The 15479-nt window shown below is 32.6% G+C and overlaps 1 protein-coding gene across 3 annotated transcripts in view; it reads left to right on the top strand.

Moving 5' to 3' along the window:
* The window catches only part of PLEKHG4 (pleckstrin homology and RhoGEF domain containing G4), a 118757-nt gene that overhangs the window by 102272 nt on the left and 1006 nt on the right, over positions 1-15479 (top strand). The gene's annotated exons all lie outside the window — the stretch shown is intronic.

Raw genomic sequence — 15479 nt, 5'->3', positions numbered from 1 at the left:
AATACACGCACAAATACACACAAATACACGCACAAATACACACAAAAATACATGCACAAGAATACCCAAAAATACACGCACAAATACCCAAAAATACACACAAAAATACACGCACAAGAATACCCAAAAATACACGCAAAAATACACGCAAAAATACACAAAAATACACGCACAAATACACGCACAAATACACGCACAAATACACGCACAAATACACGCACAAGAATACCCAAAAATACACGCAAAAATACACGCAAAAATACACAAAAATACACGCACAAATACACGCACAAATACACGCACAAATACACGCACAAGAATACCCAAAAATACACGCAAAAATACACGCAAAAATACACAAAAATACACGCACAAATACACAAAAATACACACAAAAATACACGCACAAATACACGCACAAATACACGCACAAGAATACCCAAAAATACACGCAAAAATACACACAAAAATACACGCACAAATACACGCACAAGAATACCCAAAAATACACGCACAAATACCCAAAAATACACACAAAAATACACGCACAAATACACGCAAAAATACACGCACAAATACACGCACAAATACACGCACAAATACACACAAATACACACAAAAATACACGCACAAATACACGCACAAGAATACCCAAAAATACACACAAAATACCCAAAAATACACACAAAAGAATACCCAAAAATACCCAAAAATACACACAAAAATACACACAAAAATACACGCACAAGAATACCCAAAAATACCCAAAAATACACACAAAAATACACGCACAAATACACGCACAAGAATACCCAAAAATACACACAAAAATACACGCACAAATCACACACAAATACACGCACAAATACACACAAATACACGCACAAGAATACCCAAAAATACACGCACAAATACACACACAAATACACGCACAAGAATACCCAAAAATACACGCAAAAATACACACACAAATACACGCAAAAATACACGCACAAATACACGCACAAGAATACGCAAAAATACACGCAAAAATACACAAAAATACACACAAAAATACACACAAAAATACACGCACAAATACACAAAAATACACGCACAAATACACGCACAAATACACGCACAAGAATACCCAAAAATACCCAAAAATACACACAAATACACACACAAATACACACAAAAATACACGCACAAGAATACACAAAAATACACACAAAAATACACACAAAAATACACACAAAAATACACACAAAAATACACGCACAAGAATACCCAAAAATACACACAAAAATACACGCACAAGAATACCCAAAAATACACACAAAAATACACACAAAAATACACACAAAAATACACGCAAAAATACACGCACAAATACACGCACAAATACACGCACAAGAATACCCAAAAATACACAAAAATACACGCACAAATACACACAAAAATACACACAAAAATACACACAAAAATACACACAAAAATACACACAAAAATACACGCAAAAATACACGCACAAATACACGCACAAATACACGCACAAATACACGCACAAATACACGCACAAGAATACCCAAAAATACACACACAAATACACGCACAAATACACACACAAATACACACAAAAATACACGCACAAATACACACAAAAATACACACAAAAATACACGCACAAATATACACACAAAAATACACACAAAAATACACACAAAAATACACGCACAAATACACACAAAAATACACGCACAAATACACGCACAAGAATACCCAAAAATACACACACAAATACACGCACAAATACACACACAAATACACGCACAAGAATACCCAAAAATACACAAAAATACACACAAAAATACACGCACAAATACGCACAAATACACAATAATACACACAAAAATACACGCACAAGAATACCCAAAAATACCCAAAAATACACACAAAAATACACGCACAAGAATACCCAAAAATACCCAAAAATACACGCACAAATACACAAAAATACACGCACAAATACACGCACAAGAATACCCAAAAATACACACACAAATACACGCACAAATACACACACAAATACACGCACAAGAATACCCAAAAATACACAAAAATACACACAAAAATACACGCACAAATACGCACAAATACACAATAATACACACAAAAATACACGCACAAGAATACCCAAAAATACACGCAAAAATACACGCAAAAATACACACAAAAATACACGCACAAGAATACCCAAAAATACACGCACAAATACACAAAAATACACACAAGAATACCCAAAAATACACACAAAAATACACACAAAAATACACGCACAAATACACACAAAAATACACACAAAAATACACAAAAATACACGCACAAATACACGCAAAAATACACGCACAAATACACACAAAAATACACGCACAAATACACGCACAAGAATACCCAAAAATACACCCAAAAATACACACAAAAATACACGCACAAATACCCAAAAATACACACAAAAATACACGCACAAATACACGCAAAAATACACGCACAAATACACACAAATACACACAAATACACACAAAAATACACGCACAAATACACACAAAAATACACGCACAAATACACACAAAAATACACGCACAAATACACGCACAAGAATACCCAAAAATACACACAAAAGAATACCCAAAAATACACACAAAAGAATACCCAAAAATACACGCACAAGAATACCCAAAAATACACACAAAAATACACGCACAAATACACAAAAATACACGCACAAATACACGCACAAGAATACCCAAAAATACACACAAAAATACACGCACAAATACACAAAAATACACACAAAAATACACGCACAAGAATACCCAAAAATACACACAAAAATACACGCACAAATCACACACAAATACACGCACAAATACACAAAAATACACGCACAAATACACAAAAATACACGCACAAGAATACCCAAAAATACACGCACAAATACACACACAAATACACGCACAAGAATACCCAAAAATACACACAAAAATACACATACAAATACACGCACAAATACACACACAAAAATACACAAATACACACAAAAATACACACAAATACACACAAAAATACACGCACAAGAATACCCAAAAATACACGCACAAATACACGCACAAATACACGCACAAATACACGCACAAATACACACACAAGAATACCCCAAAATACACAAAAATACACACAAAAATACACGCACAAATACACGCACAATACCCAAAAATACACACAAAAATACACGCAAATACACACAAAAATACACACAAAAATATACCCAAAAATACACACAAAAATACACACAAAAATATACCCAAAAATACACACAAAAATACACGCACAAATACACGCACAAATACACACACAAATACACGCACAAGAATACCCAAAAATACACAAAAATACACACAAAAATACACACAAAAATACACGCACAAGAATACCCAAAAATACACACAAAAATACACACACAAATACACGCACAAATACACACAAAAATACACGCACAAATACGCACAAATACACGCACAAATACACAATAATACACAAAAATACACACAAAAATACACGCACAAATACACAAAAATACACACAAAAATACACGCACAAATACACAAAAATACACACAAAAATACACGCACAAGAATACCCAAAAATACACACAAAAATACACGCACAAATACACACACAAATACACGCACAAATACACAAAAATACACACAAAAATACACGCACAAGAATACCCAAAAATACACACAAAAGAATACTCAAAAATACACACAAAAATACACACAAAAGAATACCCAAAAATACACACAAAAGAATACTCAAAAATACCCAAAAATACCCAAAAATACACACAAAAATACACGCACAAGAATACCCAAAAATACCCAAAAATACACACAAAAATACACGCACAAATACACAAAAATACACGCACAAATACACGCACAAGAATACCCAAAAATACACACAAAAATACACGCACAAGAATACCCAAAAATACACGCAAAAATACACGCAAAAATACACGCAAAAATACACGCAAAAATACACGCACAAATACACGCACAAATACACACAAAAATACATGCACAAGAATACCCAAAAATACACGCACAAGAATACCCAAAAATACACGCACAAATACACAAAAATACACGCACAAATACACGCACAAATACACACAAAAATACACACAAAAATACACACAAAAATACACGCAAAAATACACGCACAAAAATACCCAAAAATACACGCACAAATACCCAAAAATACACACAAAAATACACGCACAAGAATACCCAAAAATACACGCAAAAATACACACACAAATACACACACAAATACACGCACAAATACACGCACAAATACACGCACAAATACACGCACAAATACACAAAAATACACGCACAAGAATACACAAAAATACACACAAAAGAATACCCAAAAATACACACAAAAGAATACCCAAAAATACCCAAAAATACACACACAAATACACGCACAAGAATACCCAAAAATACACACAAAAATACACACACAAATACACGCACAAATACACACAAAAATACACGCACAAATACACAATAATACACAAAAATACACACAAAAATACACGCACAAGAATACCCAAAAATACACGCACAAATACACAAAAATACACACAAAAATACACGCACAAGAATACCCAAAAATACACGCACAAATACACGCAAAAATACACGCACAAATACACGCACAAATACACGCACAAATACACAAAAATACACGCACAAGAATACCCAAAAATACACAAAAATACACACAAAAATACACACAAAAGAATACCCAAAAATACACACAAAAGAATACCCAAAAATACACACAAAAATACACACAAAAATACACGCACAAGAATACCCAAAAATACACACAAAAATACACGCACAAATACACAAAAATACACGCACAAATACACGCACAAGAATACCCAAAAATACACACAAAAATACACGCACAAATACACACACAAATACACGCACAAATACACAAAAATACACACAAAAATACACGCACAAATACACAAAAATACACGCACAAGAATACCCAAAAATACACGCACAAATACACACAAAAATACACGCACAAATACACACAAAAATACACACAAAAATACACGCACAAATATACACACAAAAATACACACAAAAATACACACAAAAATACACGCACAAATACACACAAAAATACACGCACAAATACACGCACAAGAATACCCAAAAATACACACACAAATACACGCACAAATACACACACAAATACACGCACAAGAATACCCAAAAATACACAAAAATACACACAAAAATACACGCACAAATACGCACAAATACACAATAATACACACAAAAATACACGCACAAGAATACCCAAAAATACCCAAAAATACACACAAAAATACACGCACAAGAATACCCAAAAATACCCAAAAATACACGCACAAATACACAAAAATACACGCACAAATACACGCACAAGAATACCCAAAAATACACACACAAATACACGCACAAATACACACACAAATACACGCACAAGAATACCCAAAAATACACAAAAATACACACAAAAATACACGCACAAATACGCACAAATACACAATAATACACACAAAAATACACGCACAAGAATACCCAAAAATACACGCAAAAATACACGCAAAAATACACACAAAAATACACGCACAAGAATACCCAAAAATACACGCACAAATACACAAAAATACACACAAGAATACCCAAAAATACACACAAAAATACACACAAAAATACACGCACAAATACACACAAAAATACACGCACAAATACACAAAAATACACGCACAAATACACGCAAAAATACACGCACAAATACACACAAAAATACACGCACAAATACACGCACAAGAATACCCAAAAATACACGCAAAAATACACACAAAAATACACGCACAAATACCCAAAAATACACACAAAAATACACGCACAAATACACGCAAAAATACACGCAAAAATACACGCACAAATACACACAAATACACACAAAAATACACGCACAAATACACAAAAATACACACAAAAATACACGCACAAGAATACCCAAAAATACACGCAAAAATACACGCAAAAATACACACAAAAATACACGCACAAATACACAAAAATACACACAAGAATACCCAAAAATACACACAAAAATACACAAAAATACACACAAAAGAATACCCAAAAATACACACAAAAATACACACAAAAATACCCAAAAATACACGCAAAAATACACACAAAAATACACGCACAAATACACGCACAAGAATACCCAAAAATACACGCACAAATACCCAAAAATACACACAAAAATACACGCACAAGAATACCCAAAAATACACACAAAAATACACACAAAAAACACAAAAATACACGCACAAATACACAAAAATACACAAAAATACACAAAAATACACACAAAAATACACGCACAAGAATACCCAAAAATACACACAAAAGAATACTCAAAAATACACACAAAAATACACACAAAAGAATACCCAAAAATACACACAAAAGAATACTCAAAAATACCCAAAAATACCCAAAAATACACACAAAAATACACACAAAAATACACGCACAAGAATACCCAAAAATACCCAAAAATACACACAAAAATACACGCACAAATACACAAAAATACACGCACAAATACACGCACAAGAATACCCAAAAATACACACAAAAATACACACAAAAAACACAAAAATACACGCACAAGAATACCCAAAAATACACAAAAATACACGCACAAATACACACACAAATACACGCACAAATACACAAAAATACACACAAAAATACACGCACAAGAATACCCAAAAATACACACAAAAGAATACTCAAAAATACACACAAAAATACACACAAAAGAATACCCAAAAATACACACAAAAGAATACTCAAAAATACCCAAAAATACCCAAAAATACACACAAAAATACACACAAAAATACACGCACAAGAATACCCAAAAATACCCAAAAATACACACAAAAATACACGCACAAATACACAAAAATACACGCACAAATACACGCACAAGAATACCCAAAAATACACACAAAAATACACGCACAAATACACAAAAATACACACAAAAATACACGCACAAGAATACCCAAAAATACACGCAAAAATACACGCAAAAATACACGCACAAATACACGCACAAATACACACAAAAATACATGCACAAGAATACCCAAAAATACACGCACAAATACACAAAAATACACGCACAAATACACGCACAAATACACACAAAAATACACACAAAAATACACGCAAAAATACACGCACAAAAATACCCAAAAATACACGCACAAATACCCAAAAATACACACAAAAATACACGCACAAGAATACCCAAAAATACACGCAAAAATACACACACAAATACACACAAAAGAATACCCAAAAATACACACAAAAATACACACAAAAGAATACCCAAAAATACACACAAAAGAATACCCAAAAATACCCAAAAATACACACAAAAATACACACACAAATACACGCACAAGAATACCCAAAAATACACGCACAAATACACAAAAATACACACAAGAATACCCAAAAATACACGCACAAATACACGCAAAAATACACGCACAAATACACGCACAAATACACGCACAAATACACAAAAATACACACAAAAGAATACCCAAAAATACACACAAAAGAATACCCAAAAATACACACAAAAATACACACAAAAATACACGCACAAGAATACCCAAAAATACACACAAAAATACACGCACAAATACACAAAAATACACGCACAAATACACGCACAAGAATACCCAAAAATACACACAAAAATACACGCACAAATACACACACAAATACACGCACAAATACACAAAAATACACACAAAAATACACGCACAAGAATACCTAAAAATACACGCACAAATACACACACAAATACACGCACAAGAATACCCAAAAATACACACACAAATACACGCACAAATACACACAAAAATACACGCACAAATACGCACAAATACACGCACAAATACACAATAATACACAAAAATACACACAAAAATACACGCACAAATACACAAAAATACACACAAAAATACACGCACAAGAATACCCAAAAATACACACAAAAAACACAAAAATACACACAAAAATACACGCACAAGAATACCCACAAATACACACAAAAATACACGCACAAGAATACCCAAAAATACACACAAAAATACACACAAAAGAATACCCAAAAATACACACAAAAGAATACTCAAAAATACCCAAAAATACCCAAAAATACACGCACAAATACCCAAAAATACACGCACAAGAATACCCAAAAATACACGCAAAAATACACACACAAATACACACACAAATACACGCAAAAATACACGCACAAGAATACCCAAAAATACACACAAAAATACACACAAAAGAATACCCAAAAATACACACAAAAGAATACTCAAAAATACCCAAAAATACACACAAAAATACACACAAAAATACACGCACAAGAATACCCAAAAATACACGCAAAAATACACGCAAAAATACACGCACAAATACACACAAATACACACAAATACACGCACAAATACACACAAAAATACACGCACAAGAATACCCAAAAATACACGCACAAATACACACAAAAATACACACAAAAATACACACAAAAATACACGCACAAATACACGCAAAAATACACACAAAAATACACGCAAAAATACCCAAAAATACACACAAAAATACACACAAAAATACACAAAAATACACACAAAAATACACGCACAAATACACGCACAAATACACGCACAAATACACGCACAAGAATACCCAAAAATACACAAAAATACACGCAAAAATACCCAAAAATACACACAAAAATACACACAAAAATACACAAAAATACACACAAAAATACACGCACAAATACACGCACAAATACACGCACAAATACACGCACAAGAATACCCAAAAATACACAAAAATACACGCACAAATACACACAAATACACACAAAAATACACACAAATACACACAAAAATACACGCACAAGAATACCCAAAAATACACAAAAATACACGCACAAATACACACAAAAATACACAAAAATACACGCACAAATACACGCACAAATACACAAAAATACACGCACAAGAATACACAAAAATACACACAAAAATACACACAAAAGAATACCCAAAAATACACAAAAGAATACCCAAAAATACCCAAAAATACACACAAAAATACACGCACAAGAATACCCAAAAATACACACAAAAATACACGCACAAATACACAAAAATACACGCACAAATACACGCACAAGAATACCCAAAAATACACACAAAAATACACGCACAAATACACACACAAATACACGCACAAATACACAAAAATACACACAAAAATACACGCACAAGAATACCTAAAAATACACGCACAAATACACACACAAATACACGCACAAGAATACCCAAAAATACACACACAAATACACGCACAAATACACACAAAAATACACGCACAAATACGCACAAATACACGCACAAATACACAATAATACACAAAAATACACGCACAAATACACAAAAATACACACAAAAATACACGCACAAGAATACCCAAAAATACACACAAAAAACACAAAAATACACACAAAAATACACGCACAAGAATACCCACAAATACACACAAAAATACACGCACAAGAATACCCAAAAATACACACAAAAATACACACAAAAGAATACCCAAAAATACACACAAAAGAATACTCAAAAATACCCAAAAATACACGCACAAATACCCAAAAATACACGCACAAGAATACCCAAAAATACACGCAAAAATACACACACAAATACACACACAAATACACGCAAAAATACACGCACAAGAATACCCACAAATACACACAAAAATACACGCACAAGAATACCCAAAAATACACACAAAAATACACACAAAAGAATACCCAAAAATACACACAAAAGAATACTCAAAAATACCCAAAAATACACACAAAAATACACACAAAAATACACGCACAAGAATACCCAAAAATACACGCAAAAATACACGCAAAAATACACGCACAAATACACACAAATACACACAAATACACGCACAAATACACACAAAAATACACGCACAAGAATACCCAAAAATACACGCACAAATACACACAAAAATACACACAAAAATACACACAAAAATACACGCACAAATACACGCAAAAATACACACAAAAATACACGCAAAAATACCCAAAAATACACACAAAAATACACACAAAAATACACAAAAATACACACAAAAATACACGCACAAATACACGCACAAATACACGCACAAATACACGCACAAGAATACCCAAAAATACACAAAAATACACGCACAAATACACACAAATACACACAAAAATACACACAAATACACACAAAAATACACGCACAAGAATACCCAAAAATACACACAAAAATACACACAAAAATACACACAAAAATACACACAAAAATACACACAAAAATACACACAAATACACGCACAAATACACGCACAAATACACAAAAATACACGCACAAGAATACACAAAAATACACACAAAAATACACACAAAAGAATACCCAAAAATACACAAAAGAATACCCAAAAATACCCAAAAATACACACAAAAATACACGCACAAGAATACCCAAAAATACACACAAAAATACACGCACAAATACACAAAAATACACGCACAAATACACGCACAAGAATACCCAAAAATACACACAAAAATACACGCACAAATACACACACAAATACACGCACAAATACACAAAAATACACACAAAAATACACGCACAAGAATACCTAAAAATACACGCACAAATACACACACAAATACACGCACAAGAATACCCAAAAATACACACACAAATACACGCACAAATACACACAAAAATACACGCACAAATACGCACAAATACACGCACAAATACACAATAATACACAAAAATACACACAAAAATACACGCACAAATACACAAAAATACACACAAAAATACACGCACAAGAATACCCAAAAATACACACAAAAAACACAAAAATACACACAAAAATACACGCACAAGAATACCCACAAATACACACAAAAATACACGCACAAGAATACCCAAAAATACACACAAAAATACACACAAAAGAATACCCAAAAATACACACAAAAGAATACTCAAAAATACCCAAAAATACCCAAAAATACACGCACAAATACCCAAAAATACACGCACAAGAATACCCAAAAATACACGCAAAAATACACACACAAATACACACACAAATACACGCAAAAATACACGCACAAGAATACCCACAAATACACACAAAAATACACGCACAAGAATACCCAAAAATACACACAAAAATACACACAAAAGAATACCCAAAAATACACACAAAAGAATACTCAAAAATACCCAAAAATACACACAAAAATACACACAAAAATACACGCACAAGAATACCCAAAAATACACGCAAAAATACACGCAAAAATACACGCACAAATACACACAAATACACACAAATACACGCACAAATACACACAAAAATACACGCACAAGAATACCCAAAAATACACGCACAAATACACACAAAAATACACACAAAAATACACACAAAAATACACGCACAAATACACGCAAAAATACACACAAAAATACACGCAAAAATACCCAAAAATACACACAAAAATACACACAAAAATACACAAAAATACACACAAAAATACACGCACAAATACACGCACAAATACACGCACAAATACACGCACAAGAATACCCAAAAATACCCAAAAATACACGCACAAATACACACAAATACACACAAAAATACACACAAATACACACAAAAATACACGCACAAGAATACCCAAAAATACACACAAAAATACACACAAAAATACACACAAAAATACACACAAAAATACACAAAAATACACGCACAAATACACGCACAAATACACAAAAATACACGCACAAGAATACACAAAAATACACACAAAAATACACACAAAAGAATACCCAAAAATACACAAAAGAATACCCAAAAATACCCAAAAATACACACAAAAATACACACACAAATACACGCACAAGAATACCCAAAAATACACACAAAAATACACACACAAATACACGCACAAATACACGCAAAAATACACGCACAAAAATACCCAAAAATACACGCACAAATACCCAAAAATACACACAAAAATACACACACAAATACACACACAAATACACGCAAAAATACACGCACAAATACACGCACAAGAATACCCAAAAATACACGCAAAAATACACGCAAAAATACACGCACAAATACACGCACAAGAATACCCAAAAATACACGCAAAAATACACGCAAAAATACACGCAAAAATACACAAAAATACACACAAAAATACACACAAAAATACACACAAAAATACACGCACAAATACACGCACAAATACACGCACAAATACACGCACAAGAATACCCAAAAATACACAAAAATACACGCACAAACACACAAATACACACAAAAATACACACAAATACACACAAAAATACACGCACAAGAATACCCAAAAATACACACAAAAATACACGCAAAAATACACAAAAATACACGCACAAACACACAAATACACACAAAAATACACACAAATACACACAAAAATACACGCACAAGAATACCCAAAAATACACGCAAAAATACACGCAAAAATACACGCACAAATACACGCACAAATACACAAAAATACACGCACAAGAATACACAAAAATACACAAAAATACACACAAAAGAATACCCAAAAATACACGCACAAATACACAAAAATACACGCACAAGAATACCCAAAAATACACGCAAAAATACACGCACAAATACACGCACAAATACACGCACAAATACACGCACAAATACACAAAAATACACGCACAAATACACAAAAATACACGCACAAGAATACCCAAAAATACACAAAAATACACACAAAAATACACACAAAAGAATACCCAAAAATACACACAAAAGAATACCCAAAAATACACACAAAAATACACGCACAAGAATACCCAAAAATACACACAAAAATACACGCACAAATACACGCACAAATACACAATAATACACAAAAATACACACAAAAATACACGCACAAGAATACCCAAAAATACACGCACAAATACACAAAAATACACACAAAAATACACGCACAAGAATACCCAAAAATACACGCAAAAATACACGCACAAATACACGCACAAGAATACCCAAAAATACACACAAAAATACACACAAAAAACACAAAAATACACGCACAAATACCCAAAAATACACACAAAAATACACGCACAAATACGCACAAATACACGCACAAATACACAATACACAAAAATACACACAAAAATACACGCACAAGAATACCCAAAAATACACGCACAAATACACAAAAATACACACAAAAATACACGCACAAGAATACCCAAAAATACACGCACAAATACACGCAAAAATACACGCACAAATACACGCACAAGAATACCCAAAAATACACACAAAAATACACACAAAAAACACAAAAATACACGCACAAATACACAAAAATACACACAAAAATACACGCACAAATACACAAAAATACACGCACAAGAATACCCAAAAATACACACACAAATACACGCACAAGAATACCCAAAAATACACACACAAATACACGCACAAATACACACAAAAATACACGCACAAATACACGCACAAATACACAATAATACACAAAAATACACACAAAAATACACGCACAAATACACAAAAATACACACAAAAATACACGCACAAGAATACCCAAAAATACACACAAAAATACACACACAAATACACACACAAATACACGCAAAAATACACGCACAAATACACGCACAAATACACGCACAAGAATACCCAAAAATACACGCAAAAATACACGCAAAAATACACGCACAAGAATACCCAAAAATACACAAAAATACACAAAAATACACGCACAAATACACACAAATACACACAAATACACACAAAAATACACGCACAAGAATACCCAAAAATACACACAAAAATACACACAAAAATACACACAAAAATACACGCACAAGAATACCCAAAAATACACACAAAAATACACGCACAAGAATACCCAAAAATACACACAAAAATACACACAAAAATACACACAAAAATACACGCAAAAATACACGCAAAAATACACGCAAAAATACACGCACAAATACACGCACAAATACACGCACAAGAATACCCAAAAATACACAAAAATACACGCACAAATACACACAAAAATACACACAAATACACACAAAAATACACGCACAAGAATACCCAAAAATACACACAAAAATACACACAAAAATACACACAAAAATACACACACAAATACACACACAAATACACACACAAATACACGCACAAATACACGCACAAATACACGCACAAATACACGCACAAGAATACCCAAAAATACACGCAAAAATACACGCAAAAATACACAAAAATACACGCACAAATACACAAAAATACACGCACAAATACACGCACAAATACACGCACAAGAATACCCAAAAATACACGCAAAAATACACACAAAAATACACGCACAAATACACGCACAAGAATACCCAAAAATACACGCACAAATACCCAAAAATACACACAAAAATACACGCACAAATACACGCAAAAATACACGCACAAATACACGCACAAATACACACAAATACACACAAAAATACACGCACAAATACACACAAAAGAATACCCAAAAATACACACAAAATACCCAAAAATACACACAAAAGAATACCCAAAAATACCCAAAAATACACACAAAAATACACACAAAAATACACGCACAAGAATACCCAAAAATACACACAAAAATACACGCACAAATACACGCACAATACCCAAAAATACACACAAAAATACACGCACAAATCACACACAAATACACGCACAAGAATACCCAAAAATACACGCAAAAATACACACAAATACACGCAAAAATACACGCAAAAATACACGCACAAATACACGCACAAGAATACCCAAAAATACACAAAAATACACGCACAAATACACACAAAAATACACACAAAAATACACACAAAAATACACACAAAAATACACACAAAAATACACACAAAAATACACACAAAAATACACACAAAAATACACGCACAAATACACACAAAAATACACGCACAAATACACGCACAAATACACACAAAAATACACGCACAAATACACACAAAAATACACACAAAAATACACGCA

This window comes from Ranitomeya imitator, chromosome 9 (assembly GCF_032444005.1).
Source record: "Ranitomeya imitator isolate aRanImi1 chromosome 9, aRanImi1.pri, whole genome shotgun sequence".
Taxonomy (NCBI): Eukaryota; Metazoa; Chordata; class Amphibia; order Anura; family Dendrobatidae; genus Ranitomeya; species Ranitomeya imitator.
This window is presented reverse-complemented; position numbering and strand designations above follow the sequence as displayed.